Source organism: Sinohyriopsis cumingii, unplaced genomic scaffold, assembly GCF_028554795.1.
Source record: "Sinohyriopsis cumingii isolate HCF-2022 unplaced genomic scaffold, ASM2855479v2 utg000229l, whole genome shotgun sequence".
NCBI classification, from domain to species: domain Eukaryota; kingdom Metazoa; phylum Mollusca; class Bivalvia; order Unionida; family Unionidae; genus Sinohyriopsis; species Sinohyriopsis cumingii.
The window spans coordinates 8,963,480-8,987,000 of record NW_028315879.1 but is presented as its reverse complement, the minus strand read 5'-3'; the positions used below and the strand labels follow the sequence as shown (position 1 = coordinate 8,987,000).

Below are 23,521 nucleotides of genomic sequence, written 5' to 3'. Positions count from 1 at the left end.
CTGTTTTGCAGCGGTAACCTTTTTGGTAAACATTTTCTTGTGAACTGGATACATTAGAATTAGTATATTTGAGCCAAGTTACCAAACATTCATTAATACATTTTTCAACAGAGGTAACCTACCCTTTTGTGCAATCTACAGGTGTGTTCAATCATCTGAGTAAATAAAATTGGCATACACTCTATGAGGTAATCGCTGCTATACATCATATTTTCATTGCACATTTGACCATGGCCCGAAGCTTTTGATTTGTGTAGACTTTTAATGATTTTTCTTACTTCGTTTACACTGATACTGTTCCGTAAGGCCTCGATATGGCTTTCTCCGTCCTCTAGGCCAAGGTTTAATTCACTCCATAAATTTATTAAACCTCCCGTCAGAATTGTGGCTAAAATGTGACGTATGAATGTCCTCATAGTATATGGCATAGACATTTGCAATGGAATCGTCATCAGGGACACAAATTCCATCAGTTGATAGTTCCTGACAAAAATGTGTATTGTTCCCTCTCTTAACATTGATCATTTTCCAAAAGTACCTTGCATGGCATTCATGTGCGTGCTGACTTTATTCATATACCTCTCCCTTATGTTTTTCCACGGTTAGTTTTTCAAGGTTTCTAACGTTTATCTGCTTATCTTTATATTCTCTGTAAGAATTATATAGACTACCCCTCTTTCTTACCTCATTTACCCAAATATACCTAGCCTGTCTTGGAAGTTAATGTGCTTGTTTGAATTCATTTGACCAGTATGGTATGGCATGATAACTGAATTTAGACATTGGAAACGCGATAATGCTTCACTGCTGCATTGCATTAACGATGTGCCCGTACAATCTATCAACATTGTCCGAAATATCATATATATCAAACGTTTTCAGGTGATGGTCCCACTCCTTGTGGTCGTTTTCAAGATATCGGCGTATATTCTATTCCAAGCTATGTTATTTTTTTCATAGTATGTCTGAATTCTCTCCCACAGGTCACTGTACGAAGAGAAGTAAGGATAGTGAGGTGGTCATATATCACGTGCTCTTAGTGATCTTAAACAATGTACAAACTCCGTTATATACCTATGCATTGATCCGACATTACAAAATGATTAGTCATCATTACTGTTGGGGTGAATGTATAACGGTAAACAGAGCATATTGTTAAATGTCAAGCACTCGCTTGATTATTGTTTTGCAAGAACTCATGAAATATCCTAACGTTTTAAATTCTGAAATTGTCTGGTGCATATATTGCATTGAAATCAGCAGTGCACTTCCCCCATCAGTGAGTACTGATCATACAGATTTTGAATCAGCTCAATTTGAGCTTTGCAACAATCTATGCCAAACAATTGGGTCGGCATATATACATAACAAATAAATACATTTTGCATATCTGGACATTTGAATTATATGCAAAAATCTCTATCACTATTAACGTTATCTCTGAAGGTACCATATCTCATGAGGCACGTTTTGCAGAAGATTGCATCTACTCCTATACCACATTTGATTAACGTGCTGCTGTTAGAGGAAATATGCTCAGCTTTAGCAATGCATTTATAATCAAAGCTAATATAATCGAAACATGGAAGTATGTGCTGTAATAGTTTATGTTCAGTTATGCAATCTACGTCAATATTATATTGTTCCAACATTCCACTAAAGCTAAGAAAAGAATACAAAATTCCTCCAACATTCCAGCTCAGTAAATTTTGATTCATATTAACTTGCAATACACACATATTATTACGTATGCATAGTGAAAACAAGAATCAAATGACAAAGATGACAAAACACATTAACTTACGACGGTACACAATGGTAAACCTATGAACAATTGACTACGTCACCCTAGTAATGCAATATCACTTCCTTCACATTCATGTGCCTCCTGATCGCGATTAATAAACATGTGTCGCTCGGATTGATTAACATACCGCCTTCTTACATAAACACCTTCTGGCCAAGTTACATCGTTTTTGACAGTGTTACAGTCTTCTGATTTATAAACAGTCAGCTTGGTTGATAGCAATTATGTCTAGTGTGGATAAACTTTGTGGCTAACGGCTCTAAATCGTATTCTTTCAAGAATGTACATAGACATTCAACAGTAGATTTAACGCAAATACATATACAGATATTAAATTTATATTTGATTTAATTTATATCTGATTTAATTTAATTTTTTTTTTGTTGTTGTTAGTTTTAATTATTTTATTCCGTTAAATTGTAATGTAATGTAATTTTATTTGACATTTTTCAGAAATTCATTTTCCAGAAATTCAGTTCAGTGTGACCTGACTGTTTTGTGTAAAGACTAATAATACAAACGTTGTTTCCAATGCTGACCTAATAAGGGTTCTGGCAAACAACATTTTTCTTTTTATTCTTTCTCAGAGAAAAATAGTTGGTTTTAGTCAAGGCTATACTGGAAATAAGCAATGCTAGTCATGTAGAAAGCTTATTTGTTGATCAAGATAGGAGATCATGTGACCCTCATTCGGAATCTGTTTTGCTTTTTAAATTAGTCTTTAGGTATTAGCTATAGTGAATTAAGTCAACCAGGCATTTAAATATTGACACTTAAAAGTGTATTGTTGTGACCAGGTTGAGTTGAATTTGTTTTTCTTCAACTTATTTTGATTTTAAGTGATTGTTTTAAACCTGGAAATACATGAGCTCTAAATTAATTCCTGGACGAAGACAGCTGTAAAATTTACACAGCATTCAAACACTGGAATAATATTTTCTGTGATTCAAAAACAAAACTGTTGACATATCAGTACGACACTAACCACAACATAAGTTATCGCCCTTCAGTTTGGATTTCACATGAATTTGAACTTAGTTTCGTTAAAACATTTTAGTACTAGGACTTCTATTTTTTAATTCTTGGGCTATTCTTCTTTAGTTTTTGTTGACCTGATTAGTAAAACCGTAATTCCTTTTTCTCATTATTACATTGTTTTATTATGAAATTATTGATTCGTTAACTTTTTCAAAGTCTGTTGTCAATCTCCTTTCTTGTTAATGTTTAAAAGAGCCCAAAACGTAAGAATTGTTCATGCTGATTAAAGGATCTATCAAGTATGAGAGCTAGCTAAAACCATGTCCCGAACTGAAATATTAAAATATAATTACCTTCCCTCTTTGCACTTAATTATGGAGAGACTTTGGTCCGCACAAATCTTCTTCAATAGTTTACATGCCGCCAAATTTTCAATATTTAGAAACGTTTGGGAATATATATCATTTCCAATTTTGTCACAATTATCCGCTAGTCAGCTTGAAATCAGCACAAAATATAAAATCAATCTCTGGCGAACTAAATTTCGATAATGATTTGAGAACAGCTACCTTATATTCATTTAATACATCGCCAAATAGCATATGTATTAGTATACTGTAATTAACATGTAAACACAATAACGAATAACACAACATGTGATTGATACATATTCATTATAACATTGATGTATCTGGGAATACCTCGCTTTTATGTATTAAATGCTGCTACTGAACATACGACCAGAACAAACATTATTGTTATGTAATAAATGAGAGCCAGTTTTCTTGAGCTATAACCTAGTACCCATATTATATCACGTTGCCAAGTTAACATTTGCAATGTTGTATTTTCTTATTTATCATAGTTTTAGATGGAATGAAAACGTAAGGCATGTGCTTTCCATTCCTATGTCAGTTTCCACGAAGAAGAAACGGCAATAAATGATTCTGATTAAAGTATTATTTTAACCAGCAATGCTTTTTAAACAATCTTAATAAGTTGTTTTAAAACAAACTACAAAAAGTAATGTTAAGGTATACATAGTTGTACTATGATTTTATATTAAAATTTAATCTGACCTCGATATCAATGAAACAAAGTAAATGTCGAAAGTCTTGTATCTTATTTTCAATGATGTGCCCTTGGTGACATCTGTATTGGCTCGCGTAGGGCATCGCCATCAAATAAAAGACGTATACTTTTTTAATACTAATTATTATACAACTATTGGGGATGAAACGACAACCATCAAAATCATAAACGTTTTGAGAAACAGTCACTTGCTTAAATGTGGCTGTTTAAATCTAACACCTTGACTCGACACATGATACAAATATGAACTTTCTAACACGACCAAATATTCCGATGTACGTCACAGTATTGGGTAAAATAAACACTATCGAATGTTTAGAACCTGTCCCGTCTGGTACCATCCATGATAAAGATTTCTATCAGGAAAGGTGCTCATTTTGTCCAAAACAAGAATATATACAAATACTTCAAACATAGCTAATATTTTGGTACAATTGCACCGACAAATTTATGATAAACATATTCTTCAACACCTATGGAGACACAAGAACTTTAGTTTATCTTTCTCTATACAAAATGTATAGCAACTCTTACATGACAAATGTTTTTTTTCTCTTCAAAACAAGATTAATCATGATATACTAACATAACATCACGCCTTTACTTTACACTGCCTTTATATCTTTATATTCAAAATTAAACATTTTAGACCCAAATTTTCTCATGTTCGGATTCTTTCATTGAGACAAAACAAACTGCATCGTTGCAGTTTCGTATCACTGTAAATGATATATGCTATGTTACTTCAGCTCGGATGATCAGGTTAATAGTTTCGTTTTACTCATATTGTACAATAAGCAGAATGATAGTTGTTATTTTGATAATTCAACTTACAAAGTCTTGCGTGAATCTTTGCTATTGATGACAAATTTAAAAGTTGTTTAATCTGGTGCAAATTTTTAGAGACCAATTTTAAATCAAGGAACAGAAAACATTGAACACAAATTGTGACAAACATTTTCTTTGCACTTATCATTAGAATTCATCAAAGATTACACAAAATCTTGTCATAAATTCCTTCAAAGTACAAATCATTATTTTAAGAGTTATACAGTGCTAAATTATGTACAAATCCAACGATTTTCCTCTCAGTCTCAGACGCATAATTCTAAACGAGATCATACTTGTTCTGATAAGTCTAATTTTACATATGTTACATTTATTTTAAACACTTTCCTTTGAAGACAGATAAAGTATCAAAGTTCGACAGTTCTATTATGTTATCCATTACGTATTCCTTATCTCATATATAGTACAATATAAAATGAAAGTAAGGCAAGAATCATAAACACATTTGCTGAAAGAAGTTGAACGCCACCTTTCGGTTGTGATATCTGTGTTGAATCAGTCGAATTCGCTGGTAGTGTTATGCCACCTGCTGAAGTTGATAGATGTGTGACCTTTGATGTCGTTGTAGCCGGGGCTGCTATTGGCGCTGGACTTGTAGGTATTGTAATGTTGATTACTTCCGTGGACTGTGTTGTAGAATTGCTTTCAGCCACTGAACCGGCAATTTGATTGAAAGAAACGTATTTTATCAACATGATAATTTATTAGCTATTGGTTTTATATCTTGCAATATTTCAATAATATCAAATTTTAAACATATTTTCTACCGTGACTTCAGACAAATTATTTCTGATTAACAATATATTCAATTAAATTTGTAAGATTGACATTTCAAATCATGAAAAGTTTAATTAACCGAAATCATAAAGGAATGTATATTTGCATGCATATGTCCTAATATAAGTTATTAGAGCTATGAATGTTAGCTTGCATGCTTTTCAAGAAATGATATTTAAGCAGGTTGATCATGCGCCACAATCCAACAAGATACTCAACAAAATGACATGCACTGTGTTAAACAACTGATAAAACATTCTTTTTGCATTTGTATAAGTATTATTTGTTGGCTTTTCTTGATTACTTTATTGTATGCATATATATAGTTCGCCTAATAAACCGTTGTCCGATTTCGAGATAAGAGTCTACTTGACAAGTGACATTTTTTTAACATAATGCGTGACTAATATTTGTAAGTGATTATAGATCAAACATTCAGGTCATTATTAATGGAAGTAAACATATTTACTTGTACCTGAGCTTATGATATCATTTCTTCACTTGGAAATTCCTAATCTTGTCGACAGATTTGAATATTGTAAAAAGGAAACAATCCTACATCCTTAGTGTATATTAGTTTTAAGAGTAATCTTGATTACTATAAAATTACTAATTCTTCCTTTAACGTCCAAACAGCAATCCGTTTTACTGTTCATGTTCAATTTTTATTTAGGTTTTATTTTTTACTAAACATTTTCTTCGCCGGATTTGCAAAGTGCTCACTAATATTTTCGGATTAAAATATTTTGAAAATAGTATGACTGCGTGCAAGAACCTATTTAATTAGATTATTGTATTACATGGGTTTCAAGGGTTGTAATCGCCGGGGGTGGTCGTGGGAGATAAGCACCCACTTCCATTGGAAATCTCCCAATAGCTTGCGTCTGATAGAGCCTCTGACAACCAAATTCAGCTTTAGGCCTTCACGAGTGGCGGAACCTGTTTAAACTGACTGGAGAAGGGATGACAGGCGAGTTTCTGGCGCCTCAAAACCATATGCTTTGGGCAGATGGGGATCGTTAACCTTGGATGGTCATCCATCTAGGGGAAGGTAAACTCCGATTTCAAATCTTCGCTGCCTTGCGACTATAACCCCTCATGAAAAAGGATAATGGAGTAAACCCCAACAGAAAATCCGGAGACGGAGTCACTAAGGCGGCTTGGCATTGATTTCACTGTCATCTCGGCATCTCCTGCGACTCAGCTGGTGCCATTACGTATCGGCTTGTCCTTTGCCTTGGATGCAACAGCTGCGTTGAGAGGGGGATCAAATGGATGGGCAACATATGATTCTCCATATCACCCTGTCCAGGCTTGCGCCCGGGAGAGGACACTCCAGCTTCACTTCACAGCATCGACACAACACGGGAAGCAGAAGTTTACTGGTTATAAGTCACCGCCCGCCTCAAACTGGGCAGCCCCCATCCAATAAGGTTCCGTCCCGCCACAGTTCGCCTGCCTTGCTGGTGCGAAAGGCTTAAGGTACGCGAGTACATGACAAGCGTACTGCAACTCCTGCATCGATAAATAACAAAAACGAAATACTGCAGACGCTTGCTGACAGAGTTATCCCAGTGTCGCAGTGCCGGTTCTGCGCTGAGAGGTGCACAATTGACATTATATTCTCTATCAGGCAACTGCATGACAAATGCAGAGAACAACACAGATCCTCTTCCTGACCTCACCAAAGCATTCGATCTGGTCAGCAGAGACGGACTCTTCACAATCATGGCGAAAATTGGTTGCCCTCAAAAGCTGCTAAGCATGATGCAGTCCTTCCATGATGACGTGAAAGTCACAGTGCAGTACGATGGCTCAACATCCGGCCCTTTGACATCTGCAGTCGAGTAAAACAGGATTGTGTCCTTGCCACCATGCTCTTCGGCATCTTCTTCGCAGTCCTGCCTAAGCTAGCCTTTGGGACGTCCACATAAGGGATTTACCTGCACACGCGATCAGACGGTAGACTGTTCAACCTGGCACAACTGAAGGCAAAGAGCAAAGTGCGTGAAGTAAGTATCATGGACATGCTCTTCTCAGACGATGCTGCTCTGCCACCCACAAAGAAGCTGAGTGTCAGCGCCTGATGGCCCGCTTTGTTAAAGCATGCAGTGAGTTTGGGTTAACCATAAGCCTAAAGAAAACAAACGTAATGGTTCAGAACGCGAACCTTCCAAGCATCATCATCAAAAGAAGGTGGTGAGTCAGTCCATGTACCTCGGCTCTACCATCACAAACAACCTCTCGATTGATGCTCAGTTCAACAAGCAGATCAGAAAAGCATCAGCAACTATCTCCAGGTTGTCCCAGAGAGTGTGAAACAACAGCATGCTGACCTTGAACACTACGATCGCCGTGTACCGTGCCAGCGTGCTAAGCACGCTCATGTACGCCAGTGAAACCTTGACTCTGTACGCCTCACAAGAGAAAGGACTGAGCTCCTTTCACATGCGAGGACTCCGACGCATACTCGGGATCAGCTGGAGCGATCGAGTAACAAACAACTAGGTGCTCAAGCGTGTCAAGATTCTCAGCATGATCACAATTCTCCGCCAACGTCGCATTAGATGGCTGTGCCATGTACGTCGGATGGATGACGGACGGATCACCAAAGACATTCTTATTCGGAACTCGCCTCTGGAAAAAGGTCAATAGGACGGCCACATCTCCGCTTGAAGGATGTCTGTAAGCACGACATGAAAGCTCTTCATATCTATTTCAACACCTGGGAAGAGTTCGTTCTAAACAGATCAAGCTGGAGACATGTTGTTATCACTGGTCTGAAAACCGGAGAGGACAAGCTCCGATTGCGAGCTGATGACAGACGGGCGCAGAGGAAGTATAAGCAGCTCCTACCAACACTACATGCAACCGTCAAGTGCAGCAAGTGCAGCGGGGACTGCCACTCCCGCACTGGACTACATATCCACATCAGACGCTGAACAATCACCAACTGGGACATCTCTCATGGGCGCAGTTTCATCGTCTCTCGAGACTAACGGATGCCAACTGTGTAACAACAAGTCTTTAACAAATCGCCACATTTCTGACCATTGACACATTGGCACATTATAGACTACAGGTACATCATCCCATTCAGTATTGAGAATTTAAATAAATGAACATTATTGTATCTACCACCTCGGGATTCAAAGTATAGAATTTACAAAACTATGAACAAATGATGAATATGTTTATACGAGTGATCAAATTATACATTTCGTACCAAATACGAGTAATGTGTCATCCGCAAAACATGTTTGAGTCTGATGATACTGTCCTACTTGACGGAATTGGTATTACGATTATAGTGAAATAAAACACCATAGATCATAATTGTATCGGTTTTCTCACTGCAAACACATTATGGGGCATCAATGTGTGATCCGAATTCAAAATTGTGAAATACCCCAAGCGTAAATAAACGACTCGGTAACGAAACTCGAGTACATTATAGTTCAAGCATAATGCAGAAGCATTATCTACACAAACTTATGTGAGAGGCATAGCTCATATCAGTTAAGCATTCTTTCAAAGCAGAAATTGAATGCTTAGGTTGGTTTAGGCTGTTATAATAATCTCTCACTAAGGTAAATATACAGTCGATACAATACAAAATAAGGTTTATTAAAACTGTAAACTCTATGACTGTTTAACTAAGTTGGATAAATATATTAGGCTGTGTGATGACCCCGCTGGCTTTAGAGGTATCATTAGTTTATATTCATATATATTCATTGTAATTTGTACTAAAACAGAAATTAAAATCATAGCATGCTAATTGTGGTCTCACTCTGATCGATCATTCGTTGTTATGCTTCCTTAATGAGTGGAGTGAGCGATGATGTCAAGATAATGGTGCCAAAAACAAGTCACGTTTGATCGCTCCGTTAAAATACATTTCAAAAGACCTTATGTCAACGAACTGTCCTCAATAAGTTGTAACGATACAAGGAAATGAATTAAGATTTCATAATCATCGGATCTACATATAGAAAACTACATGTACTGCAAAATCTTAACTATAAATTAGTTGTAGACCTGAATAAAATACTTATCTGAGAATGTCAATAGATTTGGCCACAGACTAATGGTACATCAATGAATGCGTCTTGGTGTACCTAAGGTAGTACACTGCTAACACAAATATGCTATTGCCTATCAACTATATTGATCTTGTTGTGTTTTTCATCTGTCACGAATATTAGGTTTTGAACAATAATGCAAGACACAATACTTGCAAACGTCGTTACAGCTGTATACCCAGTTGTGTACCTCCAGATGCCATAAAACGTTTATTAATTAGAACTAACGAAAGCTAAACGTTATCTTTGTCAAAAAATAGTTGTTATTTGATGTTTTTTCATATGAAATCAATCGATTAAATGTGACAATACAGTAATAATTTAGGATGTTTTATGATCATATTTTCCCATGCATCGAACATGGGTTAAATAGTCCACCCCATTATCCTCAATAACTTATTTTATGAATATCTGCTGTTTACAAACAATAGCATACCATTAATGGCCAATAACAAGTGAGAACCAAAACAAATTACCTGATCAATACTCCATGTGTTGAATCTGAAAGCTATAATACAAAAGTCATTGTAATCGAAATGATAAGATCTGAGAGAGTCAGATAAGCAATGCTGACAATTGTATCAAGGCATGGAACTCCCAGTCCCATAGCTTTGGCATCTAACATGATTATGTAACCACGTGACTGGGATTTCTTTGTCCAGGTTAATTCTCTCCTTACAGTGTTTTAATAGTGCTCATATCTAAGTACAAAAGTAGAGACGAGACATGGAAAGGCCAATTCACTTACCTCCATTACACAGTAACAGCAGATAGCTCAAAAGAATGAACATAAAATTGAATTCTTTCATCTGTAATATAAAATGTGTATATTATATTACAAAAAATAAAGTCAATAATTACCGTGAAAATGACATATACAATGTTCAGCCATGCAATTTAGTATCGAATGAATCATTTCACATGTAGCAATTGAAGTAATGTTACAAGTGTCCTTAAACCTTTCATTTGTTTAAAACAGAAGAATAATTTATTTTTGATTTTTGAATCTTTTTTAACGTTATCTTTCTTATTTCAAAATTGAATATAAAATTGATAATATTCAGAGTGTATCTACATTATATGACTCAACAATTAAAACATAACAATTAACCTTTTTAGTAAACATCACAATTATTGGTTGCGCTTCAGTTCAGACGTAATTTAAATTTTAACTGCATTTGTCTCATGTCATTGTTATTTTTACATAAAAAAATGAAACGTTCACTATTTTGTTGTTTCTATAATTACACACTAATGTTGTCTAATTTTCTCGTATTTGTATGGAATAAAGTGGATCAACCGTTTATTAAAATATCTTCTGATTAAATGACTCATATATATATTAAATATATCTAAAGAATACAACAAACAACATATGAGCTGATTAATTAAATATTAATACAATTCGCATTGTAGATGATTATGCAGGGATATATTACCGGTTACAAAATATTGGTCCAGCAAATTAGTTCATTGACACAGCAACATAGATTACATGTACTTTTAATCTAGGAAATAAAGTAAAAGTACTTACGATTTCAAATTTGGAACGTTGATTTATCTAAATATCGTTATTTGCAGTACTATCTTGAGAAAAAAAAGTAAAACATTTATGTGTTAGTGTCAAATTCATTGTAAATTAATGACACACAAAACTAATATTCCATAGTAACTTAATAATAACTTTGTATCACTGTTTCCAAAACAACAGCTTCGAAGTTAAAATAAGGTGGGATTACTACTTCTACAGAATTTGGTTATGCATCAGGGGTTCGTGATATCGCTTTGAAATATAGAAATATAAATATGAGATATGATTAATAAAGGAAACTGCCAAACTATCTAAAAAGGTGGCGCTACAATAATGACTAAAGGTCTACTTGACCAACATATACAAATATAACGACCTTTGGCCAAAACATCTTTTATTATATGCGTAAGTACAATTTAAGTTTTAAACTTTAACTACAACTAATCTATTTAAATACATTATTTCTGAAAACAATTATTTCCACACACCCGCATGTAACATAAAAATACTTTTCAACGTTGATGAATATTAGGCTTGAAAAGTGAAAGCAGTTCGTTCGATGTAGGTTACAAATTAGACTTTTGTACAGTGCGAACAAAAGCTTGAAAATGCAAGTAAATACCTTCCAAGTTTTATAACACAACAACAAAAAAAAAACATTTCTCTGTAAGTGTCATTTATATAATTAGAATTGATCACATTGTATTTTGCACAAAGACGAAAAGTGTATGCAGGTTTATATTCAAGTAGTATTTGTTTATTTAATACTTTAACTTGAATGGCTATAAATTAGCAGAGTATATAAGGAGTTAAATTCGAAATCTATGATTATCTTCCTATAATTAATACTACTTTTGGTTTAATCAATTGATATTCTCTTTATTATGTGAGATGGTGGAATACATTTTGTGAACTCAACACGTTAGTAAGAAAAACAAAATATATTTTGAGTCTGATCACGCTTAAGATACTTTAACTACTTCATGGAATAACAATTGACTCCTGTTTCCGATGACCAAATTATTGCTTCAGTCTTAAACCTGTACAATGGGCATCGATTACATCAGAATTTACTAAATAACAACTTGAATTTCCCATTCTTTCTTTCTTAATATAAGCCTGGGTTACCAAAGTTTTAAGTCAAGTTCAACTTTGCACTCCTTCTTCAATGTGCTACGTAAATTTAGTTTCAGTGTGCATGAAATGGTTTTAGTATGCACATTAAATATATATATATATATATATATATATATATATATATATATATATATATATATATATATATATATATATATATATATATATATATATATATATATATATATATATATATATATATATATATATATATATATATATATATTGGTTTGGAAACCATGGCTATGTCAATACTGAGTTATATTTCCGAGATAAAAATATGTACGTTATTCACTTATAAAACAACTAAGCACAGCCTAGTAATGGTATATTCTATTAGAAGAATCCCAAAATTATATTTTGATTAATGGATATATGAACAGAACAAATACAATGGTTAGAATATATCTATTTACAAGATAAAGAGCCCATCCTTCGAAACGTTATAAAAAATAATGATAATAATTAAAGTAGTATGCAGTTTAAAATAAGAAGAATAAATACATGAAAATGTATATACCTATTCCTCCAGCTGTTGCGTCATGAATAAATCAATTCCACACGCAGAGCGGCTTAAATCAGTTTACATCACCAGTAGTGACATTATAAACAATCGTCCGATTGGATATAACTTCTTCTTATCAGATTGATTACGTTGCCTTCGAATTCAAATGTTCCTTTCATATATCAAATGGGTTTCTATCAGAGAGAAAATATAATCTAATATATCATTCGATAGTGTCATTAGGATGTAATTGCATTTTCATCTTTGACAAAACTAAAATTTCGCATATGCAGTATCAGATCTTACAAGTGATTTCAAAGGACTAACTGTATCCTCATAAATTAATGATGCCTGTAAACTGGAAAACACATAAGGTTCAATGATATTACTAAATTACATTTATTCGACATGAGTCATTATTAAATATAAACTGTATGCAACACAGAACATGAGCTGTTACTTGTAGTGTAAAGGAAAATCTTAACAATTGTAAACTAATGATGTATGTCGTCTAGGAAATTCATGAATATGTACAGATTTACAGAGCAAAAAATATATGCCTAATACTTTATGTGTGAATATTACAGCAGAATGCATTAAAAACAATATATGCTGCACAGAACATGAATTGTTCGTTTTATTAAATACCTTATGGCAAAACAATATAGTTCATAAATATTTAATATTTGTTTCATTCTTTTTAGGTAGTAAGTCTTATACATGATCAAATAAAATTGATACATATCAAACGTCAAAGTGGAATTGTTGTAACTTCATAATATCATAGCTGTCAAATAGATTTGTGTTCGATTAAGTGAGTGTGTGTGACTTTAAACGTAGCTTTAAATTTGTTTTAGTTATATCTATGTAGCAACATGTGCCACCGAGTCAAATTATCCTGAATCAAGGTCAACCTGTACTGACACTACCCTTTCAATGATGATCTCCTAGCGAGGCAGCTGTTAGAACCATTTTTATAAGTCTGTGGTATGACTTGGGCTTGGTTCGAATCTGCTACCTTCCACAGAGGTCAACGCACCGGATCAATCTTTATGTTAATGTCGAAAAAGGTTGCTCAAGCTAAAATAATGCTGAACCTAGGCCAACCCGAAAATATTGCAACTCAGAAAAAATCAGCTTGTAAGGTAAACCTCTTAATTAATATATAAATGCCTGAGTTAAGAAACATAATGATTAAATGTTCCTTGCTTAGTCCTGACTTGGGTTGTATTCGGATGTTGTATCATCGATGAAAACAACTGGCTTTGTTTAAATTAAAATGTGTACGTTATTTTAACCTGGCATGTGGTCTCCATGCGGATTTTGTTTTGCGGACGAAGACAAACAAAACATTATTTACAAGAAACTCGTGTTGCTCATCTTGGTTTTTATATAATTCTTTAAAAGCGAGCATGCTTCTTAAATGCTTGTAAAAGTGTACAAGCAGAGACGTCTTTTCATAGTAACATTATATCTCTTACTCTCCTGTCACGTAATCGCATTCCTTATTTATGATACACACGCATGCAAGCACACATTATCTCACAACGTCTCACAAGTCAAGGGAAATACAGAAAGCATTATTTAGTTGTAAAACGTTTGCTGTTCTTTGATCTTACTATTTAGAGCTGATGCGCTTTGAACATAAACTTCTATATAAAGTGATGCATCATCCCTAGTCATCGATACCCACAATAAAGCAAACATGAGCAAATATTTAACTCTTAAGATGTATTGATACCATTACAGTTGTATAACAAATGTTTCAATAATATCATCACCTGTAAAAACTGGATAATTTTTATATTATAAATGCAGAATATATGAACAATGTAAATGATGTAATTAAAACTGAATTGATCTTAACATAAGTTGAGGAAATTCTAGAATCGAATCATTTTAACACCATTAGACTGAACGAATTTTCATTCTCCTATATTATATAGACTGAAGTGCTTTGTCAGGAATTTGGTTGTTTTCTATTGTGATCGGGATTTTGTTGTTACAAATTGTTTTATTTTCTGGCAATTTATTTGCAAAAGTGGCGTGATCTTCACAGTACAAATTTCAGCTACAGATTCTTAATTTTTAAAAATTGACTAATCAACATCTTTGTGCTAGTCTACCATATAATACTAAATTTACTGACCAAATATTAAAATTAATTTCCAATCTCGATTCAGCAAATCCACAACGTGAAGCAAAATCTTGATTTAGCATAACATGTTGAGAATCAGCCGAATTACAGGAAATATTGTTATAATATGGACGTTGTGTAACAGTCATGGAGTTTTGTTTCCGTCCGTTAATATGAGACCAAGACCATGTGTTTGTAGCTTTAAAACTGCTCATTTAGATATATCTAGCCAGGTATAAGGCGTTTTACCAATATTATATAAATGCTCAGCGCATATCAGAACCACATTATAGGATCAAACGATTGCATGATAAAATTATAAATTAATACCGAAATGTTCATAATATTTTTCATGTTATTAATGTACTTACTAAAGCCCTCATCTTCATTTCTTTAACCCTAACCACGCCGAAAATTCCTTTTACAGACAAGAATCTGATCTTTCAAGTCTGTCTGTGGGAATCAAATGTCCGCTATCAATAGCTCTAAGTAGGAAAGAAAGCGCATGAAACATATGAGATCATTGGCAATTTAATTCCAATTTAAAAACTAATAAGTAAAAACAAACGCGCGTTGTTTAATTATGAGACCAAAAACGTTTTTACTGATTTACTTGGCATCAGATAATTCCCAAATGTATAAAAGTGTTTTCGAGTAGGTTGTATGTTTATGTTCTATTAAGATGGAACCATGTCTAAAATGCTGTCGATAATTATTATGAAGAAAACATGCTACAGATAATTTTGTATTAAAGTACGATTGCTTTTATCATTCCTTTTTCTAGTAGGAATGTGTTTTAAAAATGTTTTGTCTGAACAGATATTCAAACACATATATGGAGTTTAGAAACGATGACACAGCCGATATTTAATAAGATTAATATTGTTTACTTGACAATAGTAGTAACCTGGGTGTTTGTCATGCTGAAACAGCAATGATTTATTAAGTAGATATATATTACCTTTTCTAGAAATAAAAACAGGACAAGAACGAATGACACAATTTCGATCAGACGTAGTACCCTCGATGAAATATAACGCGATGCTCGAGCTTACATGAGTAACGTCCAACGAGAACACGCCCTGCTGTTTTCCTAAATAATCGGATAAATCCTCAGTAATTATACTGTAGCAGACACTTGCATTCTAATTTATTTAACTTGTGCCGCCAAGTGCATGTCGCAAAAAATCATGATGTTATGGCGGCGTATCCATTGCAATGGCTTATTCTTAACCGATCAACTCGTTTTTTAAAGCACGAACATATTAGGGAACTTTCCATTACTGAATTTGTAAGAAAAACTACATAAAGGCATCAAGCTACCTCTGTTACATTGTTTCAATTTCCCTCGCGTACGTAAGCATTTTACTGAGTTAGCAACTATTAGTATGTTCCCTACTGCACTGTCTGACTTCACCTAGCAGCTGGATCTGTAACCTTCTTCAATTTACTACAGTAATCCACCTGCCAATATGAGCAAGCACCGGTTTCACCACATCAAATATTGCTCTGAGAGTGTTTGCTAGCATTATTGTGATGTTACATATATTTGATCTAATTATATCTTGGTGTAATATATATTCATTTCAATTTAATTGTTTGTTTGACAGTTTTAAATATTTGTTTTTCGTTACATGCTGTTGTAATGTCAATTTATTGACTGAAGATGATACCTTTCCAGAAAATAGTTTGACCTTGACCTGGATCTTAACCTTCATTCAAAATATAGTAAACAAGGCACGTAAACAAGCTCGTTTTGATTTATTTTATTGTATGTCTCATAAGAGTTGGATCGAGGCTGTATTGAATACCTGACCGTAGACTAGTAAATAGTATGTAGTGAAGTAAACAACTTTTTGTTCAAGGAGTCAACTGATTGCATCTTATCAAGGACATATGGGGGCTACTTAATTATTTAATATGTAAACATGACCACGTGTCCCTTATCCAGGTTGTAAAAATTAAAGTTTAAATCATCGTATTAGAGAAGTAAACACAGTTAGGCTTTTGTACTTTACACTGGAAAAAAATTGTGTCGTTTGGAGTTATTTCATATTACCTGGATTCAAAAGGATTATTTCGTTTTCACTGGAACATACGTGTGCTCAGATAAGATTCTTCAACAAGGACAGCTCTTGTAAAAGATTTATTCGGATTTCCTAAAACGTAGTGATCTTTCTTGTTTCTAGGAGGAACTGTAGACTTCAGCACTACAGGCTGCAACATACGTCATCGTCGTCCATCTCTGAGACTTCGTCGGGACTCGAACTTGAAATCATTAGAGCATTTAATTTTTAGGGTTTCTAAAATATTATCGTGGATTATTCTTGGATTTTTTATTTGGATTTCATTCTTAAAAACGTAAGTTAAAGTTTTATCATTTTTAAAGAATGTTTACAGGGAAATACATTAGTATATTTTTCAAAGCTTGTTGTTTGCACTCTTTCTTGTCTTACTGTTTATTTGAGCCTAAACACGTAAATATAAGAGTGAAAACAAGTTTGTGTTAGGACCATTTGCTTCTTAAGGATACTGTTACTTTCTTGCCCCTGAGAGAATCTACTCCCGACGACTGAGGAATATATGCAATGCACTTTTTGTTATTACACGAAATAATTTTTCTTTCTAAGGTGTCAGACATTTTACCTTTGAGATAGACGAATAAGTATATTTGTCACAGAGTTTTGTTAAGATGAAAAGAAAGAGAAAAACAGCTCGACATTTTAGTCATTTCATTCTGGCAATCACAATACATAATTCGATTCTTGCCCGTAGCGAAATGGCCAAGTATTTGGCAGGTTTGTATCACACAACAATTAGAGGTATGTTTTAACAAAGACCAATTAAAGGAGCAATCTTTTAATCAGTAGAACATTTGTCATGTATATGATAAGTTTTGAAACGTGGACCCAAGCTAGAAATTCGTCTATATTTTTACTTGGTTAGGTTAGTTATAAAGATTAACTGAAACGTCATTTTCACCAATTTATCTGTGGTGGTTAGCATGTTGCGACCATGTATATCCACCACAGATGAAGAACAAAATAATTTCAGGAGCTGTATGTTTCTCGGAGTCGGGTATTACTGGATAAAGCAAATGTCTTAGAAGTACTGCTTAAAACTGAGGACATATGCGGGTACATGTGTCATCCACATGGCTGACGTTATCAACTGACTCGATGTTTTTCTTATTAGTACTCTATTGGCTATCTATATTAGTTGATGCTTAAAAATGGTTATTTAATTTTCTGATGTGTGTCGACATTCTCATGAAACCGAGTAGAGTTAACTTTTGTTCCTTATAAAACAAAATTTAATCGAATGAGGTGAGTGTTACAGCTTTCGACAACACCTCCCTATCTCCAACCTGTATCAGTTGACTAATATTCACAATTTAATTTTAACTAGTGTTTGTCGGTTAAATTGACCATATGCAGAAAGACATATCGTTTTCTTCCCATCGCCCCTTTGGCAATCTATTGAAAAGATGTTCGCAAGTTGTTGGTTATAATACTAAACTATAAGTTCTCGAAAGCGCGGTATGGGGTATTTTGCAACCAATCAGTTATGGATAAACTCTATGAATGACATAATTTTGATCAATCAAATTCACTTAAAGAGACGTGCTGACGTGTTACTGTGTCAAACATATTACACGCACACGTTGTTTGTAAAGTGGGCCTACCAGATATGTTATAAATACATATCTCAATCTCGAGGCGATGATAGTTGGTGAGAATACTATATTCTGTCAACTGTAGTGACCAAAGTCCCTACTTTGTACCCATATTTTGGTCACGTGGCTACATTGTGAAATGTGGATATCCTATTAGGTATAATCTACTAATGCGGTATCACATTATTGATTGATAAATGCATAAGCATAATAACCGATCCCTTTTTAGGTATTGGTTTTCACCATGACAACTGCTGTTAAAGGAATAACATTTCATCAAAAGACGTGTGTAGTAGAGACAAGAAGAACGAGCCTGTAAAGAAATATTGGTGCAGTTGGTAAATATGTATTCGTTGTGTATCTGTTTTTCTTCTTCTTGTTTTGTCTTTTTCTTGTGTTTGTTTGGAAATATTAGCCGCATGACATATTCGTTCATACGTAAAACGAAGGATGTATCATTAGGGTCAGTCCAATACTATTCTTAACCAACCTTGTCTTTTTAACACATATGTACGAATTACTAGTGTAAATCTTATTAATTTTTCATAACTGTATCAACATGTTTACATCGTTCCAGTTAGGTCAAAAAGGAATCATATTGTGCAAAACATGGTACTATTAATATGTATCTGCTTTTCCTCTTAAGATAACTCTTCGCAGTAGTCTTGAAACATGAATATATCATGTATAAATATGGTTACTGCTATAACATACCAAATTCTGGCCAGACCATTGCTTTTGGATTGCATATAATTTAACTGATATAATTTTCGAAGACAAACATTGCATATGATTAGCTGTAATACTTTCTCTGTACAAGAAGATGAAAACAATTCATGACGCTGAAATAGATCTTTATCATTCACATGTGAACCAGACATGAGGAAGTGTAAATATAAATAACAAATTATAACATTGCCATCCAAACTTTATTACTTTGAATATAGCTGCATTAAAATAACTACATCCATATAAATGACGACTACATTAAACTTTCGCTTCAAAACTTATGCTAAATAAAATATCTCTGCTAGTTTTCAAAGTTTTCAGATGAGTGGACTTACGTGACTTAAGTTCGATTTATATCGAATAATCTTTGTGCTAAATTTAGCCGTGTTTTTTAAAGTCTTTGAATTCCTGTACAGGTGTTTAGACGCTGTAATCTTTTTCGAGTTGTTAATATGTCTATCATAAGACGAAAACGTAAAGTCAAGCACAAATGGTAGAAGTCTATATGGAATAGGTACTTTGGATAACGCTGTATATGCCAAATCTCAAATATTTCTTCTGTAGTGATACTGATGAACACACACACACACACACACATACACACGCATGTGTGTGTGGTGGGTTGGCGTGTTTGCGAACGTACAATCTCGTCCCTGGACCGTCACTGTTTCCATATATCGATGAGTCTTTGTATATGGATACACTGCGTCGCATCCCATTGATCTTTATGTTATTGAGAAAGATATACCTTTGGCCATATTTTCCTTTTCTCTAACTGGATTATATTCAACGTGTTAAAGCACTATTCAAAATATATAGAACTAATTAGCACGTCAAGTATTAGTGTAAAGTATTCACTCGAACTTCCGCTGATACATATTTGCATCAATATATTTTTCCTAATAAAGATTAGCTTGGCATTAATATCATTTTTTTTAAAGAGTTATTAGAAAACGACTAACATTGGCAATATATAACACTCGAAAAAAAAATCAAATATGGCCAAAAACTAGAAACCATGAATAACTTAATTTACAACAAATAAAATGAATATTGTATCTGAAATCAAACATTCTTGTAGCCCGCGAATTGTATCCGAATCATAATTTAGCGAACAACAAATAGGAATACAAATCTTGTCTGACTTTCATTCTGCCTAGCAGCTCCTAATTCCTGGGCCAAAAAAGTGCACCCATTTCTCAGCAATAGAAGCTGTAATTTAAAACACAAAAACTAAATTTAATATTTCCATTATCTGTATATATTTCACGAACTCCACAAATGGTCCTAGTACGTTATGCAACATACGAAACATCATTTAAATCCATTCATAAGAAGCCATGTTGTAATGTAAGAATTGTGCATGTGTGTCTGCCTAACTGTTTGTAAGAGATTTGTAACGTAGCTTGATCACTTATTAACTCGTATGGTCATGTCTGCATTGTGGCAGTATATAGTGATGTCCAACACTACTACATCATGCCGCAGACACCACCTGAAATCAGGCCGACCTATCCTAAAAGTAACCTATTTTTACTGCACGCCTATTCCGACAGCTCCTAGTGACATTTTTTTACGTCTTTGAAATGACTCGGATGGAGTTCGAACCCGAAATCACTTGATACCGGTGCAGATGCCCTAACTACTTAGGCCACCGAAGAGGTCGACACTACCATCCATCCATCCATACATGCGTATACACACACACACACACACACACGCGCGCGCGCGCGCGCGCATGCATGCATACATACATACATACATACATACATACATACATACATACACTTGGATCCATAATTATAATTCAAACCCAAACATTCTCAAGACATATAGGAGTCGTGTTCGATTGGCAATTGCAGATCGAATCATAATTTAGATTGCACTGTGAAGGAAACATTCTGTAGCGAAACCATCAAATCAAATCAATAACCTTTGTATTGCTAAATGTTCAAGTAAAACTGACATCTATCAATATATACAAAAATAACAAAATGTGTAAACATATTTTCACATAAACAAATAATTAAAACTTTCACCAAGATCATTTAAGAACTCGTGAGAGATCTTATTATTTAAAGCAGTAAAGAAACATAATTCTTTCGAAGTTCAACATAAATAAATGTTGATTTTCTGACGGTTGTGACATTTAAAGTTTTGGAAGATTAAGCAACATACGCAAAGTTATTTTGATATTTTTAACAGCATCATAATTTAAAAGTGAGCTAATTTATATAAATTGTAAAATTAATGCTTTCAAGAATATTCTCTGACATGACATAATCAAATATCACTAGATATTTTTGAAATATTTTGTTCTCAACGAAAGAACAAGAAGTTTGAAACAGTTATTGTTCTTATCTCCAGAAAGAACAAATGTCTTTTTCTGGACACAAAATGTCAAACTTTCATTTTATCAAGAATACGACCTACATACAATCATTTTCAGTTATAGATGTTTGACTGGAGAAACGATTTTGAAATAACAGAACATGAACTCGCCACATACTCTGTCAAATGACTTTAATTTAATTTTCTAACCTGTCTTGTCAAGAAATAATGATACGTTTGATGTGACTTGTCTTCCGTGAAATAGATGTTTACAGCTCAAAACTACAAAACATTTTGACTTGTTTAATCAGATTTTACTTTTCCTTAGTGCTAACATTGTATTCTTGGTTTTCCAGTTGCACTTTCAAAACTGTAGTGCAACATTAATATAAATAAATGTGCTAACATATTCTTCAGAATATGGATTATGTTTTATCGTTAGATGCAGTTAAGATGCATCAGATCACAAACGGGTTCGCCTCTCTAATGAAAATAGCTTATACAAAATGCACTAACTCCGTATATAACATTTACATTTTACCTCCCTACAAACACAAAATCATACGAAGAGGGGAAATCTCGGTCGACATTTATCGGAAATAATATTGCATTAATTGTAAATAGATTCAAATCCGACTGTTTACTCTTTTAAATATAACTTAGGATATTTTTAGATATCAGGTTAATTTATCACCTTGCAATTTCGAAACCTGAAGTAGAAAGTCAATATTTCCAAGGATAATATTTGAGTCATCTTGTTTACATGTTCAACGCAAATATTGTCAAAGGAGTGCGGCACACATTGTATTGGGACCATAAATAAAAACTAAAATATTGACAGGAAAAGTGCTAATTTTGAACACTTATTCTTTGGAACCCTACTATTGTTGGATTCAAGTTTGTCCTAATGAAATAAACATGTCCAAAACTACACTAGATATCAAGGTCTACATTACACATAGTGGTAGGGGTGGGAACAAACTAAACATCTGACTTGTAAACTATAACGTTGCTCCGTTTAGTTTTGCATATTTCGCTTTAAATGATTTACCGCAAACGTTGGCAGTCTTAAATAATGCATTAAATCAGACGTACGATATTCACATGCCACTAGATACTTGTAAATTCTTAATCTTATTTTAAAAACAAAATACAGCCAAATTTGGAATATTTCCTTGGTCAGCTCTCTTGATATCTATATCTATTTGAAAGCAAATTTGTAATTATAATTTGGTAGAAAAGGAGCCAACATGCATTCATTTTCATTTACAAATATGTTTAGTGGATAATTATATTTAATTTAGATTATTATGCTAAACATAGCAGAAAAAGCAAAGAACGTATGATGATCTGTTAAGATGATCAAAATAGATTTCATTGCTTTAATACGTTTCCTCACAAAACTCATGGAAGGGATTTAGGTTTGAGACCACTTGTATCTCTTGATTATGATATCTTAATCTTTAAACATTGAACTCATTTCGACTCATTCGAATCAAGCACCACTGCTGTTTGGGTGTTATATACATTGTTTATTTCACAGTGTTTTCAAAAATACAGTGTCACCTTAATATGTATAAATGAAAATGTATGTGGGTCATGATTTTGCCCATACAGCAATTATGAAGCATCACATGTATATGCTTCTCTTGAACTATGAATAGCAATTGTTCAGTAAGAATGTATTCATTTGAATATACGTCATACATTTCAGATATATTTTCCGCCAAAACAGAAATTAAAGATAATCACGGGTAATAATAAAGATTGCATTATTGCTTCAAATACTAGTATAAGTAATTATTAAACTATAAACATCTGCCATCTTCCACTTGTGTATCAGATATTCGGAGATGTGATAGTAATGTATCGCCATGCCAGAAATAC

At 33.7% G+C, this 23,521-nt stretch overlaps 1 long non-coding RNA gene across 1 annotated transcript; it reads right to left on the bottom strand.

Annotated features, from left to right (window-relative positions):
• Positions 1–4,822: 4,822 nt before the first annotated feature.
• On the bottom strand, positions 4,823–12,817 carry LOC149774533 (uncharacterized). Its single transcript, XR_016416819.1, has 4 exons — positions 12,777–12,817; positions 11,123–11,175; positions 10,337–10,397; positions 4,823–5,378 (listed from the first exon to the last, which is right to left on the bottom strand). It is a non-coding gene; the product is annotated as an uncharacterized LOC149774533 (long non-coding RNA).
• Between the last annotated feature and the right edge of the window lie 10,704 nt (positions 12,818–23,521).